Consider the following 12,923-nt stretch of genomic DNA (forward strand, 5'->3'; position numbering starts at 1 on the left):
CCCGAAAGGTAAAGAAATCACAATGTGGACATATGTATAGAAAGTTATGACCAAAATACTAAAACATATCACTGCAGTCAACATTGTGACACTACTACAAAAATTACTAATAGCGGCTATTATTTAGTGGCAATAAGTGATTTGCCGCTAATTGACTCCCGACACTCAAATATTACTGGCAATAGATTAATTGCCAGGAATAGATACACTTACAGTGGCAATTGAAAGACATAGCCATTAAAAGTTTAATAGAAATCCAACTTTTAGTATTTTATATTCCCTCCAACATTTTTCCTCTTAACTTTCATTCCCGCTCACCCATTTCTTCCTTGTAAACCACAAAAAGTACCCACTAAATTCAACTCTAATTCAGCCGCCGTCTAGATATTACTTTTTATTCTATTTTTGTTTAACCCAATTCCCTTATTGACTATCATCCGACCACCGGTGGCGCCTTCATCATGGCAAGTCACCATCACCTTTTTATTCTAATTCATATATATATATATATATATATATATATATATATATATATATATATATATGCTTTTCCATCTAGTTTTTATTTGCTTCGATGTAGATGGCTTTAATTTTGTATCTGGATCAGGAACCTCATCTCTCATCAACCTCGCTAATTTCCAGCATTTTTACAAATACCGAGCCCTAGGTTGGGTTTTTATCTTTTTTTCCTTCTATTTTTGTTCTTTGTATTTAGACTAATTTTTTTTAGTATTTAGTTTGTGCCCTAGTTGTTAACTTAGATTTGCTCAATTTTCATTACTAATTTCTCATACTATATGTACCAACCTAGCTACCATGTAAGTAGCAGTTTGTTATGTGGTTGTAATGGACTATTAGGCATTATCAAAGTTTCTCTGTTTAATTTAGTGATTTCGGTGTTGGAACACTGCTATTTACCCAAAGAAGGATGCTTTACTTTATAATTCTGATAAAAATTTTGCTTTCTTTGAGCAATTGATGATGATTGGTAGGCCTTATTGGGATGATACCGGTAGAATGCCGGTAGAATGACAGTCTTTCATTTCACTTTCAGTAAAATTAGCATTTACTAATTTCTTTCACCTTTAGTGATATCTGTTGTTGTCTATCAATATCTCTCTTTCTTTTACCCTGTATCTCTCTCTTCCTCTTCTTTTATATCTTCTTCAGGTATTGCATTTCTTTTCTTTTATCAGGATTAAGGGATAATCAAGTGGAGAACATGGAAAAGAAACACTCAGCTTGATTAACAGGTGAGCAATGAAGCTTTGGGTCAGATTTTATCCTTGAATTTCTGTTTGATTTGTTGCTAAATGCAGTGAAGTTTGCGTATTTTAGTTTCATATTAGCGTTTCAAAGTTATTGGATAGAATAGTCATAGTTGCTCCTACGCGGAGGTTGTGTTGAGTCTCCTATTTGATTGATATGTTTACGACTTCATTATTTGCATTTCTCACTTTTAATGGTTTGCCACTTTGTTTGGTGTTCTTGCTTGTTCGAACTCCTGGTAACCTTAAGTCAATGCGATCAGCGAAAATTGCTTTGGAAATAGCTGCACAATTCATGTGCTTACATCAAGTTTCTGAATTACTAGAAGAGAGGAGAGATTTTATGCACTTATATAACTTGAACTTGCAAAATGCTTCAAATTGATAAGAGTACTGACATGGGAAATTATACGATCTCTTCTCTAATTGGTGCTATCTTGAGGGATTTTATGTTGCGTGTTGTATAGGTCAAAATTAGATCAGAGAAATTCTTCACGCTGAGATATAAGGTCGTGGTCGGACAGGCCGAGGTCGGACGTCATCAATAGCCAAGGTCGGACAGTCACCAATAGCCGAGATCGGACAGTCACCAATAAGGTCGAGGTCGGACAGTGATGAAATAGCTAGTTTGCTTTGGAATCCTCAAAGGAAATATTCTACTGAATATTCCCTCTAATTGTACTTTTTAAAGATTTTCTAAGGATACCCCTTATAAATAGGAAAAGAGGACTTCCAAAAGGGGTGCTCGGGCTCCATCTCCCTCTCTCTAAAAAATATGTAAACATACCTCTTTAAAGAGATTAGAGGATCTGTGATCCCAGACCTTCATCAGATCTAAAAAGGGTCTTAAGGTTCTTGTATATGTTATCATTTGTCTTTATCAAATGAAAGAAGATCCACTCCACTCAAGATTTGGTGAATCTTTTCCTTTATTTACATTTTATTGCCATTTAATGTTACTTAATGCATCTTTCTTTATGCCATTAAATCTGGCCATAATCACGGCCAATATTTATACTCGGCTATGTTTTTTCTATTCATATCATTCATCTCGGATCTAGAGTTAATTATCTTTAACTAGGATTTGACCTTTCATCCTTGATTGATTTGTTCAAAAAGATTTTAATATCTTTTGAGTCAAACAATTTGGCGCCGTCTGTGGGGATTTTCTAGTTAAAATTTTAGTTTCCTCTAGATTCAAATTCAATTCAATCCAATGACTAACCAGTCCAAAAACTGGCTAGCCCGTGCTATTTTTACGCAGTCCCCCAGTGGCCCTTTACTGTCTATGAATCCAGTTGTGTTGGGCTTCGATTAACTTTTGTGGCAGTTTCCTTAGAAGCTTAAACCGGTCAGCTTTATGTTTAAGGGACTATCATCATGTCATAAAAATGATGGAGAAAATAAAATCTTTTTTGACCCCACACAACCTAAAATTTGGAGCACATTCAAAGTTGCTTCTGAATCATGTCTTGCAGAAGATGTGCTAGTTGCAGGAGCCATTTAAAAAAAAGGAACACTATATTATCCAATTTGCTATCTAACGTTACATATTGTCTATTGTCAATTTATCTATGGAAAGATTTTACCTAACAATGCAAAGCCAAAGGTAAATAGTTGAAAGAGTAAGAAAGCTATAACCATTTAGCCCTCTCTCCTTTAAGAAAAAGAGAGGCATAATATGAAACAACAACATGAGCTTTAAAAGGGAGTACCACTTCCACTCTTAGTTTCAGCGGGGTTGTACAAAGCAGACCGGTTTCTCGGTCTCCTCTAACTGTCGTACGACTTCTTCCATCGACGGTCTAACGGTAGCCACGTCGAATACCTCCATTGTTGTTTCCTCTAACAATTCATAAATAGAACACCTACGTCCTGGGACCCAGAATGCAACATGTCATGCACATGTCATATGACTTTCATCCTCGTTAATCAAACGCAGGTAAACCTGCTAATCCAGGTCGCCAAAGGTCTTTGCCAGTTTTCTTTAAGTATATTCACTTTAGTTTTGGTGCACCAACAAGTCTTTTCAAATCTGAGTCTGTTTTTAATTTTGTGATTACCACTCCCCCACTCATCAATTTTTGAAAAAAGGGCTTCAAAAAAATGATAAGTAAAATACAGAAAATTACAGAGAGGACAGATTTAGCTTCAATCTAAAGGGAAGCACTTTTATCGAAGTTCGGTATATCGTCATCATCGTTGTCAATTTTTAAATTGTCAGACTGACATTTTCCAATGAAAATGCAGGAGTGCGGAACCAAAATATGGTTTATTTTTACTAAAAATACTCAAATAAGTGTAAAAAAAAAGTTACCAAAGTATATATAACGCCACTAATAGTGGCGCTATACAGTAACGTTAACTGTACCGTTACTGTATAGCGCCACTATTAGTGGCGTTATACTGACAAACTTACATAGCACCATTAATAGTGGCGCTATATGTATATTACCTGACCCCATCAATAATGTCTGGGTTCAATAATTTAAATGCGTATAAAGCCACTTTTTGTGGCGCTATATAAAAAAAAAAAAACCCGGCTAGCCATTTTCTATATAAACATCGTAGAATCGCCCCAACTTCATTCAAATTTTTTTTAACTCTTGTTGGTTTCTATTGTTGTTATATTCTCCAGCATTTTTTCATTATGTCTGAAGAACGTAGAATAAGAGTATCATTATATTGGGGGGTGAGGTTGTGATGGAGAATAACTCTGTGGGCTACAGTTTACCTGCTAAGTGTAATGTTAAATTGCCACTTTCAATGGAGTACGAAACATTGATATCGTTGTTATGCAAAAAAATGAGTGTGAGAAAACGTTCAGTGATACTCAAAGTAACCGGAAGATATCCGTATTCCGTTACGCCGCAAGGGGTTGCTTTTTACTCAGAGTTTAACATCGACGATGATGACACTTTGAGTGATTTCTTGAGGACTCCGGACGAATGCCGGGAATTTCTTGTAATCACAATGTTGGAGATGTACGTGAAGGTCGAAGACGTTCCAAAAAATGAGGTTGTGCATAGTAGAGATAACCCCCAGTCATCGGGTGGTTATTCTGGATCAGTTTTTGCCGGACATGTTCCAGATGAAAGAATTTTTCTTGATTTAAATTTATCACCGTCGGCGAATGAGCAGCGAAAAAATAATTTATACCCTGCTTTCCATAATTCACAAGAAGAGTGGTAAACTTCAATTTTCATTTGTGTTAATTATGTATATTTTTGCGTATTGAATTAATTTTAACGCTCATTTATTTAATAGGGGGTACCGGCCGAATATGAATTTTACAAGTGACCCATCCGGTAGTCATCACCTAACTGAAAACGTCCATCATGGAATGTCATCACATTACAACTTGTAAGTGAAAAGCTACATCCATATATAAAGCATTTATTAATTTAGTAACTTATATTTTTGTTGAAATGTGCAGTGAAAACGAGAAAGTTGAACTACCCGTACTCACTCAATTGCCCGAAAACGACGTATTACATCAGGATCTGGCAGATGAACAGAGTGAGGAAGAGAACAGCGATTACGATAACAATGCCGATGAATCGGGAGACGAGACACCATTTGCTCGTGAGGATGGTGATGAAGAGGACGAGGAGGAAGGACCGGATTTGAAGAGAGCCCCCCATAGACGAAAAGTGAACGAGTCTGAAGTGCCGTTTCATTCAAGGGAGATTCCTTATATTGATAACTTGCCAGCCGTGCCGGATGTGGAAGCTCTCACAAGGGATTTTGATGAAAATCTGACAGCAATGTGGGATGAGTCTAGACCAACGGTGCTTGCAAAGGGGATGCTTTTTCCTGATAAAGCACGCGTAAGCAGGGCCTGTAAAATGCACAATGTTAAAGAGTGTCGTGAGATGCAAGTATCGGAGTCAAGTCCGACGGTATACAAGGCTATTTGCCGCAGGTGGTTTTGGCCATGTAATTGGATGTTGCGTGCGTCGAAGAAGAAAACAGGTATGTGGAAAGTGGGTAAATACATTCCCACCCACACATGCGAAATGGACACTTTCAACGGGAATCACTTCAACTTGGATATTGACTTGATATCTCTTGTACTTATTCCGCACATCGAAGCGTCCATAAGGTATAAAATCAAAGAGTGCATTACAGCAGTCTACCAGGAATATGGCCACACAATTACTAAAAGAAAGGCATATCTTGGGTGCAAAAGAGCGTTTGAAATAGTCTATGGTAACTGGGATAAGTCATTTGCATATCTGCCTAGCTACATGGCTGCACTGCAGCACTTTAACCCCGGAACAGTTATTGAATGGAAGCTTGAGCGGAGTCCGGGTGAACCAGAATATATATTCAATTACGTGTTTTGGGCGTTTAAGCCAGCAATTGATGGTTTTCCGTATTGCCGGCCCGTAATATCCATAGACGGAACTCATGTCTATGGAAAGTACGATATCAAGCTATTGATAGCCGTGGCTGTGGATGCTAATGGACAGATATTTCCTCTAGCCTTTGCTATTTGTGCAAATGAAAGCACAGAGACGTGGACAATGTTTTTGAACCACTTGAAAGAGCACGTTGTCAAACATCGTTCAGGTATTTGTCTAATATCTGATCGGCACGGGGGTATATTAAGTTCTGTGGAGAACCTTCCTTCCTGGCAAGAACCTTATGCATACCACCGTTACTGTGTGAGGCACTTTAAGGCCAATTTCAAGAAGGCACATCCCAAAAAATATCTACATGATTTGATGTGGATGGCAGCAACAGACCACCAACAACATAAATTCCGGAGGCATATGGATTCTATCAGGCAAGAAGACGATGCAGCATATCGTTGGTTAATGCGACATGATCCTGAAAAGTGGACGTTGCATGCAGATGGTGGCAGACGCTGGGGAATTCTTACTACAAACGTGTCAGAATCCTTCAACGGGTTATTAAATTCGGCAAGAGTATTGCCCGTCACAGCCATGGTGCGTATGTCGTTCAAGCAGATGGCGGAGAGGTTTGTACAACGGTCTGCAGCTGCAACGGAATTGATGGAAAGGGGTGTTGAATTTATGCCAGTTCTTATAAAGAGATTAGAGAAATACAGACGGCGAGCACATTGGCATTCCTTTTTGCAATATGATAACGAACGAGGTATTTTTGAAGTTCGCACCGCTATCCATAATAATCGGGGTAATAATGTACATACTGTAAATGAATCCACAAGGTTATGCTCATGTGGGAAATGGTCAATCTACCACATGCCTTGTTCACATGCCATCAAGTGTTTTCAACGTGTTGGTTATGCGGAGACCAACTATATTGATCAACAATATAGTGTTTCCAAATACCTAAACACATATAGTGGTCAGTTGCAACCAGTGGGTTCTGAGCATTACTGGCCCCCAGAACCATTTAAAATGGTGTGTAACAAGTCCTATTTGCGTAAAAGACAGGTGCAGAAGAGAACGCGTATACGGAACCAAATGGATGTTAGTGATATCGTATATGCACGCAAATGTAGTATATGCTCGCAAACAGGCCACGACTGTAGAAAATGTCCTTTGGGTGGCAACAATAATCAAGCTCAGGGCGGGTGTTCTTCTATTGTACCTAACTACACATGAGTTCATGTTGTAATAATTAGTTGTTATGTATACGATTTAAGTATTTATGAAATAATATTTTCTTGTTTGTTAATTATGATTTGTACTTTACCTTTTTACCTATTTAAATAATAATTTAATATAATTATCGGTATATTTATTATGTGTGTTGTCTTGTCGCTATCATGATATTTAATACACAAAATATACATATGGCGCTATGTGTGTCTTGTCTTGTCGAACTGAAAAAGCTGAAAACATCATGATATGGCGCCATTAGATATGTGTGACCGGCTGACATAAAGTCGTCTCGTCAACATCATGATATGGCGCCATTAGATATGGCGCTATCTAATATAGCGCCATTAGATATGGCGCTATATGTGTCTTGTTTAGCCTATAAATAATGGGGTCATTGTAGTTATTTTGTGTGCTAAAAATTTCCCCCAAGAAATATTTCATAAAAGTAAGTAAGGTTTTTATTATAAGCAAATAGTTCACAAATGGCTCAACCTGGTCGTCCACCAATTTGCTTATGTGGAAAACCATGCATGATGTATTGTGGGTGGGAAGGTGCTAACGTTGGACGCCGCTATTGGTGCTGTATGAACAAGTTGTACAAGCAACCCGATGAACCTACTTGTGAATTTGATGAATGGGCTGAGGAACCATGTTATCAGGAAAGCTACAGGGATAGATTACAGGAATTTCATAATATGTTGTTATACCAGCATAGAATACAAAAGGAGGGAGATAGAATTATTACAGAAATGAGGGAGAAACTGAAGGAGGTGGAAGATAAAAAATGGAGAGCAGAATGGAATTGTGAAGCACACAAGGAACGCAACGTAAAATATAAATGGGAACTTGCGGAGGTGAAGGCGAGAGTGAAAGAGTTAGAAGAAGAAAAAGAACAAATGGAAGAACGATTTAAGTGGTTGGAGCAAAGAATAAATGACAACTGAGGATGGAGCATTGACGTGTATGTGTTTAGTGTCATTTTCATATGTCATGTATTTTTATTATGTTGGCCTGTTATGTTTGTGTTGTAGTAATGTTTTCCTTGTTTGTTGTACTAAATTTTATTTTAATTTAAGTGGAAGTTAAGTTTAAGTTGTTGTGTTACTATACCAAAAACTATAAAACGAAATGAGAACTAAAAAAAAGTAACTGTCATATTCGACTAAATATTGTTGTTAATGTACAAAAAAATATTATTTACACCAAAAAACAAAAATATGGAAGACCGAATCAATGTGTCCCGCATCCGGTGTGTCTCAAAGTAGCCGTTGGCCTGAGGCGCATCCCCTGCCACCCGGGTACGCTATCAGGATCATCATCATCAAGTCGTCTCCTTATGGCCGGATGCGGCACAGGATGACATGTATCGGTGATGCTGTCAGGTCCAGTAGAAGGCTACATAATAATATCAAACTTAGTATAGAAAACTACATAACAATTCACAAAAATTTATATTGTCTTACCATAATCGTGTCTGGATCCTGAATGTAGTCATCTGTCGCAGCATCGCATGAAGCCTAAAAAAGTAAATTAATAAAGTTAAAACAAAATAAATAAGTTATAGTAAAAACAGTAATAAAATTAATACTAATAAACTCATACCTGCGCATGTGATGAGCTGCCATAACTCAGTCGATGCCCACTATCAAAATCTCGGATCGGTCGAGACTCAGTAGTGGTAGACGGGCCAGGGAAATATCTACCCAACTCCACTCCTTGAAAATCCGAGCCCATGATCAAGAATTGACCCGATGGGGTCACCTGCGACGTCCCTGGAGTGTCATAAATGCCAAGGCTGTAAGACGGCATGTCGGTCTCATGCATGCCACCTCCCATATCAGCAGCAACATCATCAGTAGGAGCCTCAAAGCCCCTTTGCTGGGGACCTCCTCTCCACCCACGACCACGTCGTCCAACACCAGCAGGTCGTCGTGGAGCAGCAGCAGCTCGTCGGCCACCACCCCTTGGCATACCACGACCTCGCTGGTATGTGGCTGGGTCAACATAATCTGGCTGGTGTGCAAACTGATCCGATCGGCCTCGCTGCAGTGTCTGGGCAGCCACATCCATTAAGCGACGACTATAGTCCTGCATGATCACAGGGTCGTGGACATAACTCTGCATCTGCTGCCCCATACGATATACGGTATGCAATCCAATCGCCTGCACAAAAGTTTTTAATATAAACTACGTATTTGACTAGAAATTACTATTAAAGTAATTGATAATAACAGAAAACATACCAGAGCCTCATGTCTCCCGGCGTATGAGACGTATCGACCATCTACCTGATGAACTGGGTTCCCGATAAAAAGTCGGGAAACAGTGCGGTACCATGCCATATAAACTTCGATAGGAAAGTGTTGCGGAGCTGGGGTCAAGTCCCCTCGGCTGTCCCAAATACCCAACTGCGCTGTTAGCCACTCAATAAATGTGTCATCTACTCTCATCCTATCATCCCTCTCATAATGTAAAGGATCCCATGCAGGCTGAGTCGGTATAGACTGCGGAAATCCAAACTGACGAAATACTCGCTCTGAGGCATGATGCTCAACAATATCGAGGCACGTGAGAGGGACGAAAGCCCTCCAAATATGGCGACCGTGCGTGCAATACGCTGGCAGGGTACCTATCAGCTCTTCGCTGTACGGCGTCCAGATGAACTATAACTGTTAGTATGCGCAACACCTAGTTAAAAAATAATTGGTAAGTTTAGTTAGATATTCACCTGTGCATCCTCCAGAAAATCCAACACATCCCTACAGAAAGGGAGATTATGATGGCCATGATACTCTCGTGTAAGTCTATGACGCAATACCCACCTACAAGCTAGAGGGAGATCAGGAATATGTACATTAGGCGGTAGCTGTGGTAGAGGTGGCCGAAGTTGCAGAAATCGCTCCCACACCCAAACCTAAAACAGAAAGTTGACGAAAAGATTAACTATAACTAGGTAGAATTGAAACTAAACGACAAATTATTTGAATAAGTTGTCACCTGTAGAAGTGGCAGAAAGCCAGAAACGTCTCTCTGTGTGCCCATGGATGCCCGGCACATCTGCCTGTATAAAAAAGATAGGACAACACCACCCCAACTGTAGCTGACTGTATCATCAAAGTCCGCAATATGATGCAGAAAACGAAGGCTCACTAGGTTCCCCGAAGTGTTCGGGAACAAGACCCCCCAAATAGAAGGAGCAACAACAGCCTCGTATATTGCTCCACATCCACCTCCGCTGAGTCGTCGGTGATAGTATCGTGGATCTGCACCAAGTGGTCTCTAATGGGGACCAACTGCATACGACTACTCCCAATTGCTACATCTGGGTCCTCGGACCTGAAGCCCGTGAGCCTGTGCAGCATATCCATATATGAAGCCCGGTTAAAATATCTCATGTTCCCAGGCAGTAAAACTGGCAAGCCATCGGTGGACAGGCCATATAAAATCTCGACGTCCTGGAGTGTGATGGTGGCTTCGCCGATGGGCATGGAAAGTGTGCGTCTCCGGTCGCCACCGCTCAATCAACGCCGTGATCAAAGCATAGTCGAGCTGTATCCGGCCAATGCTAATGATCCTATATAATCCCATCTCCTCCAGGTGATGGACCACACGGGGATGTAGAACGCGGGGAGGAGTCAAAAACTCCCACAATAAATCCACTCTCCTGCCCCGAAAAGTCTGCGTAAGCAACTCTCCCCCCCCCCATATATGCTCGGATCTATGCTGGGGCTGTAGGGGTAGTAGCTCCGACGTCCGAGGGCCGGGATGTATAGGTGCATCCATGTCGTCAACTGCAAATTCATAATTTTTAATAACTATCATTAAAATTTATGTGTGTTTTTTATAATTTAAATTCATATTTTTTAACAACTTAATTGTAAAAATTATATATATACTTATGGGTTTCGTGCTAGATTTTCTGAGGCCCAGTGGTACCAAACTATCATTAATAATTTTATGTTTTTTTAATAATTTTTATTCATATTTTTAACTTAATTGTAAAAATTATATATATATATATATATATATATATATATATATATAATTTTTATAATCATCCATGTCGTCAACTGCAAATTCATAATTTTTAATAACTATCATTAAAATTTATGTGTTTTTTTATAATTTAAATTCATATTTTTTAACAACTTAATTGTAAAAATTATATATATACTTATGGGTTTCGTGCTAGATTTTCTGAGGCCCAGTGGTACCAAACTATCATTAATAATTTTATGTTTTTTTAATAATTTTTATTCATATTTTTTAATAACTTAATTGTAAAAATTATATATATATATATATATATATATATATATATATATATATATATATAATTTTTATAATTATGGGTTTCGTGCTAGATTTTCTGAGGCCCAGTGATACCAAACTATCATTAATAATTTTATGTTTTTTTAATATTTTTTATTCATATTTATTTAATAACTAAATTGTAAAAATAATATATATATATATATATATATATATATATATATATATATATATATATATATATATTTTAATTATGGGTTTCGTGCTTGAATATAAGATAATTAAACAATTACTACACAATACTACGCTACAAGGCTCTACATTTTACTACGTTAAAGGGGTCTACGTTTTACTACGCTAAAAAGGTCTACGTTTTACTACGCTAAAAAAGTATACTTTTTACTACGTCGGTGTCAACCTTGCCCGTAAGTTTTGTATTATAATTGTTGTGACTCCGTTGAGGTTTATTGTGTTTCATACGAGGATTATCATTATTGTTCCCTTGCCGGGATGTTGTTGTCATATTGTTGTTCCTTTGCCGGGATGTTGTTGTAATATTATTGTTCCCGTGCTGGGATGTTGTTGTTATAGTATTATTCCATTGTCGAGATGTTGTTGCTATATTATTGTTCCTTTGCCGAAATTCTGTTAGGATTGGTATTGATAAATAAAAAGGGAGCGGGTTGCACGCCTGCAACAGTAACTTATGAAATGGGAGCGGGTTGCACGCTTGTATAAGAAATATATGAAATGGCAGCGGGTTGCATGCCTGCAACGGTAAATATATGAAATGGGAGTGGGTTGCATGCCTGCAACGGTAATATATGAAATGGGAGCGGGTTGCACGCCTGCAACAGTACAATATGAAATGGGAGCGGGTTGCACGCCTGCAATGGTACTATATAAGGTAGGATCGGGTTGCACTCCTGCAACAGTATTACATGTGTACTTGTTCTTCTTATTTCCTTATCTTTGCTGGTAATTGATTTATAGCATTCCTTACATTTATCTATTGTTGTTCAGTTGTTACCTGTTACTCCACGCAGCATGTTTCCCCCGCCCAACTTTAGTCATAATTATCTGCTTCTATTTTCTCTATATATGATTTAACTGCACAGGTTTATTTGGTAGTCTGGTCCTAGCCTCATCACTACTTCGCCGAGGTTAGGCTAGGCACTTACCAGCACATGAGGTCAGTTTTACCGATACTACACTCTACACTCTTTTGTGCAGATCCCAGTGCTGTAGATTTCGGACCGCAGTGAGATTGATATTTCTTGTTCATCAGGCGACCCGAGGTAGTCCTGCAGGCGTCCGCAGGCCTTGGCGTCTCCTTCTATATACTATTCCTGTTTCTTTCATGTATTTCCAAAGATAGTGTTGTATTTATTTCTTTCAGAACTTTATTTGTAGTACTCCTAGACAATATCTGAAGTTGTGACACCAGTCTTGGGTAGATTTGTTATGGAAATGTATTAGCAGTATTATTAAAACTTTGAAATGCAGCCTTCCGCTTATTCAATTCTGTTGTTATCTAATTATTGGCTCTTAACTGCTATCGGATTAAAAATGGAAACAAGGCAAATAGTTTAATTGATTGGCTTGCCTAGCCTTCACTCGTAGGCGCCATCACGACTCCCGAGGGTGGGAAATCCGGGTCGTGACAAGTTGGTATCAGAGCTCTAGGTTACATAGGTCTCACAATTCACAGACAAGCTTAGTAGAGTCTGAGGGATCGGTACGGAGACGTCTGTATTTATCCTCCAGAGGCTACAGAGTTAGGAAA

At 38.7% G+C, this 12,923-nt stretch overlaps 1 long non-coding RNA gene across 1 annotated transcript; it reads left to right on the top strand.

Moving 5' to 3' along the window:
• Nucleotides 1–529: 529 nt before the first annotated feature.
• On the top strand, nt 530–2,177 carry LOC142180632 (uncharacterized). Its single transcript, XR_012709259.1, has 3 exons — nt 530–667; nt 1,197–1,253; nt 1,736–2,177. It is a non-coding gene; the product is annotated as an uncharacterized LOC142180632 (long non-coding RNA).
• Nucleotides 2,178–12,923: the final 10,746 nt, after the last annotated feature.

This window comes from Nicotiana tabacum, chromosome 5, assembly GCF_000715075.1.
Source record: "Nicotiana tabacum cultivar K326 chromosome 5, ASM71507v2, whole genome shotgun sequence".
NCBI classification, from domain to species: Eukaryota; Viridiplantae; Streptophyta; class Magnoliopsida; order Solanales; family Solanaceae; genus Nicotiana; species Nicotiana tabacum.